General features: G+C 27.9%; 1 protein-coding gene across 16 annotated transcripts in view; it reads right to left on the reverse strand.

Moving 5' to 3' along the window:
• The window catches only part of LOC102672194 (endophilin-A), an 18,991-nt gene that overhangs the window by 13,380 nt on the left and 648 nt on the right, over window positions 1–4,963 (reverse strand). The window contains exon 1 of one of the 16 annotated variants that reach the window (XM_031509354.1): window positions 704–1,171. The exons of 14 other annotated variants lie outside the window; for them this stretch is intronic. The gene's annotated coding sequence lies outside the window, so the exon portion shown is untranslated. Of the gene's footprint in view, window positions 1–703; window positions 1,172–4,963 lie in introns of those variants that run through there. One more of the 16 variants, XM_006613318.2, reaches the window with a different exon arrangement.

The raw sequence follows: 4,963 nt of genomic DNA on the forward strand, positions 1-4,963 counted from the left end.
ATGAAAACGTTTGTATATACTGACGTACCGATACCGACAAGAGTCCGGCTTACTCATAGAAAATTACATCATACATCTTTTCCTTTCTCGACCGACTACGCTCCCTTCTTATACGTACGTTATATTCTTATGTATATTCATTCCATCGCGGAACAAAGACGACTCGGTTCCAAAAATAGAGTGTCACGCTCATAAAGAGAAATTAACGAATGCCGTCCCTCTTAATAAGCCGCGCGGCTCCTTCGAGAAGAGAAGAGAACAAGTGTCGTACGAATAAGGGCAAAGGTTGCGCGGAGGGAAAGATGGTTTCATCTATGTACTTTATAACAAGCTAATAAAGACTGGTAATGGTGTAACGTCGATAAACAAAGAACGATACAACTGCTGTACACAATAATATCGAAATTCTGTTCCAATTGACCTGGTGATACCAGCGCCGTTCCTATTCTCTCCTTTTCTTTGTGACAATGTTAGAAACGTTAAAAAAAAAAAAAAAGAATGTATACTCGTATTTATCAAGCACAATATTCGTTCCCGTCTTTTAGTTTGGAAAGTAGAAAAAGAAAATTCTGACGATCCGGTATCCGATAAGATTCCCTTATTTTTTACGAATATCGCAAAATTAAAAACAGTATGTATAAGCAGTATGTATCGAGTGGATGTATACACATAGTTTGGGAAGGAGAGGAATCGTTAATAGATGCAACGATAGAGCAGATCTCTCACCTTTAGAGTTAGTGATCGAAACGGCACGTCCTTATAGCACCCTCGTTAAAATCGTGGAAATCGGTTGCCTCGTAGCGCACCGGTAATCCCACCGAATTGTGGGAATACCGAACGACAATCGCGGTCGTACGAGGCACACGCAAGTGGGAAAAAGTCTAAGAGTTAGAAAGAGCGTAGAGATCCGCGTGGACCGCGAGCACCACGAGCACCACCGACTCGTACGTGGTCGGTTTTGCACACTGCGCCTCTTCCTCGAAGGGTAGTTTTCAGCCCGACCGATCGATACCCGGCATCCACTCCATCCTTATCCTCCCACCGTGCTCCCTTTCGCTCGCTCCGAACCAACATAGTAGAATATAGTATAATCTTCCTCTCTCTCCATTTGCCTTTCTCCCTCTCGCTTCCTCGCCAACTTCCCCTACCTTCGTCGCGTCGCTCTCTCTCTCTCCTTTCGCTTCGATCATCTTTCTCTTTCGCGCTCCCATCCTTCCCTTCCCGAGTCTCTGTTCAACTTTTTGCCACTGAACGCTTCCATCGTTCATATCCTCCCCCCCTCCTTCCTCTGCTGCACTCTTTTCTCCTTCGCGATCCCTACCTCCACTTTGCCCAAGCTAAATGTCCCAAGCTCTCTTGTATTCACACTACACTTTCCCTTATTCCCTTTTCATTCCTTTCTTCACTCTGTTTTCTCTCATTCTGAATTTTCCTCGGTTCCCGGTCGGATTTCAAGTGTGTGCCGCGCACTTTTTACTCCCCGCTTCCACTCCCTCCTTCCCTTGTTTCTTTCATTTTCTTCCTTTCTTTTTCTGCCGCTACTGGATTTCCCTCGCCCACGTACCGGCTAATCTCAACCCTCTCGCGAACTTGTCCACACGCGTTTTTGTACGTTCGGGGGACAGAGTCAAGTAGCGGAAAGTATCGCCGAGAAGAAAGAGACGATATTTCTACGGAGTTGGACGCTTGGAATAATAAAGGAAGGGTTTGGATTAAACTACGTTATATTTAATGATGTTGAAACTTCGACTATAGCGATGAAACAAATGATAACACGTTAACGTGTTAATTATATTATCACAGTATTGGATATTAGAGAAATAAAAAAATTAAAAAAATAAAAATTATTACTATGATCGTAAAATAAACCTTCGAATATTATTCTATTTTAACAAAACTATTTCAATAATTATTTTCCCTATTCTTTGCTTAAAGATATATAGATATCCACTACTAACACGCGAAGTATGATTATTATATTAGATCTGGGAAAATATTGATTTAAATAACATAGATGAATATTTGTTTTTTTTTTTTTCTAAAATTGATAGTATCAGGTTTTAGAAAAAAATAAGATAAAAAAAAAGAAATATTTAGAATATACAAATAGATTATAATTTTTATTTGAGAAATTTTCATTTATATTTTAATATATGGTAATTGCATTTGATATTATTATGATAATTTCCAGCAAATTATTTTTTTCATGAACGACATTAGTTCTATTACATTAGTTCTGTTAAATATATATATATTTGATCGTTATAAAAATTATTATAATCACATTTCAAATTTATTTCAAGAATTGAGAACATCAATATTAAATTATAACAGTTACATTGTATGGTAAATGTATTATTATATTTTATTGTTAAATGATAAAAACTAGTAATAAAAAGAACAATGATATTTAAAATATATTAAATAATTATTAAATCATACAATAATTATTAAATCTCAAAGAACTCGATCAATAACAAGGAAGAAATAGCGAAACTTGGCAAAAAGTTGCGCACTATGCAGTTTTCACTCGATAAAATTCTTCTAATTGTAAAGAAATGGTAATTTTTTCACTGAATATTTTTAAAATTGATTATTTACTGAATTTATTATAACTAACATCAATGCGAAAAAGTATAAAAATATCATTAAGTTTTTCAATTGCGAATAAAATTAAATAAGAAGTTTGCAAGGACAAAAGAGTTGATCTTCATTTTTTTGGACTCTTGCCATTTTCTTCTAATTCTATTTTTAACTTTAATTAGTTTATTAATTAGTTATCAGAATATATCTAATAATAATTATATAAATAAATCATTTGTTAAAATTAATCATTTTTTCTTTGTAAAATTATATTATTATAAAATTTACAAAATTCAAAATATTATAAGTATATAAATGATTTCTTAAAATAAAAAATTTTTTTTTAAATTCCACTACATTTATATCTCATAGTATATATATTTTGTTAATTTTTTTTAATTTTTTTATATTATAATAATATAATAATATATATCGTTGTTTCTTAACTAGAATCGACCTGAGAGAACAAAGATTCAAAGGATTTTGCATGAAAAGGTCACGGTATTAAATGTAACGAAAGGGCACGAAAAAACGTATTTATTTGAAAACTTATTATCTCCAATAGCAAAGAAAAAGCATGATACTGTATATAAATATTTTTATAACAATTATATGTGAACATTTATAAATGAATTAATTTTCTGATTGATTAAGTATAATAATTTTATTTTAAGATTCAAATTTTGATAGAATGAACACGTTATGTTTTTTCTTATTTTTCATTTATGAATAATAATTAAAATTTAAAACATTTTAAAACGTTTGGAAGTTTTCTCATATAAATATTATTTCTAATATTATTTATAAAAATTATTATCCCTTTAATTCTTTATAAATTTCTAATTCTAATTTTATTATCTTCACTATTGTTAAATTTTAATATTTTTGCAATTAAAATTTTACAACAAATAATTACCCAAATCAATAATTATAAAAAGTCCAAAAAATTCATAATAATTTTTAATAAATTTTTATTCAAAAATAAAATTATCATATTAAAAAAATATTTGGAAACAAATTAAATGCATATATATCAAAAGCATGCATATACATCAAAATGCATATATAATGAAGAAATCAATCATCATCGATATGATATTACTGCAAAAAAATCTATAAAAAATAGAGAAATTCTAAAATTCTGTGAATTTTGTACATTTGTCAGTGAATAATTATCAGAGAATTATGATTAGGTCATGGTACTGCTATCATTCGATAACATTCTGTCGCTTTGTACGCCCCCCATAAGCTGAGTGTACATCCGCTATATAAACCACCCCCACACAGACTTCGTGAAAATACTTCTAAAAATATATAATAGTCCAGCAGGAGACGACATTAATCTATCAAGTTAAGCCAACTTTTACTTTCATTTTTCTTATGCAATTTTTTGTTATGAACTCTTTCATTGTCAATTATAAAATAAATTGTAAAATAATTGCAAAGCAAAGAAAGAAATAATGATAATGTAATAAAGTATAAAAAATTTTTAAGAACATTAATTCTCATTCTATACTTTATCAGCATTTTTATTATTAAATATATTAAATTGTTTAAGAGAAAATCTAATTCATTTCTATCACAAATAAATAAATAAATAATGAGTTTTATTATGACTATTAATTTAGTTTAATATGAAAATAATTAACAAATAAATAGTCGAAACAATCAATAATTGATATTTTATTTTTTAAAATATAAATTTTAAAACGAGGAAATTATATAAATTAATTAATAATAAGTCATATAAATCAATTAAATTATTTTATTAAAAATTTATCTTACTTAATTAGAGTAAAAATTGATTGTCAGTATAGTAGCTTTACACACATGAAAAACTAACCTATCTATTATGACTTATATTATGCTATAATATTGTTTCATTTTTTATATTGCAATCTCATTATTATTCTTTTACATAAACAACATATTATAATAAATATACATACAAATTAAAAATAAATATCACGTTTTTATTAAATCATTTATCATAATATCATTTAATCACTTATTAGAAATCTATGCAAAAAAAAATTAAATTTATAGATAACTTCATAAGAAACTATATCTATTTATAACTTTATAAAAAAATATAATATATAGATAATAAACATATCAATCATTTGCTATTTATTTCAATTGTATTTTTTTTTCGATATAATAATTTAACATAAAATATATCACTTTACTAATTACACTATTGCATTATTACATTAATCTTTTTGCATTATATGTCTTTTATGCAATATATATATATATATATATATATATATATAGATATATTAATATGCATAAGAATAGATAAATTATATACATAAAAATATACAAAATATATACAGAATGTAATAAAGTATAAAAAATTTTTAAGAACATTAATTCT

This window comes from Apis dorsata, unplaced genomic scaffold, assembly GCF_000469605.1.
Source record: "Apis dorsata unplaced genomic scaffold, Apis dorsata 1.3 scaffold_142, whole genome shotgun sequence".
Classification (NCBI taxonomy): Eukaryota; Metazoa; Arthropoda; class Insecta; order Hymenoptera; family Apidae; genus Apis; species Apis dorsata.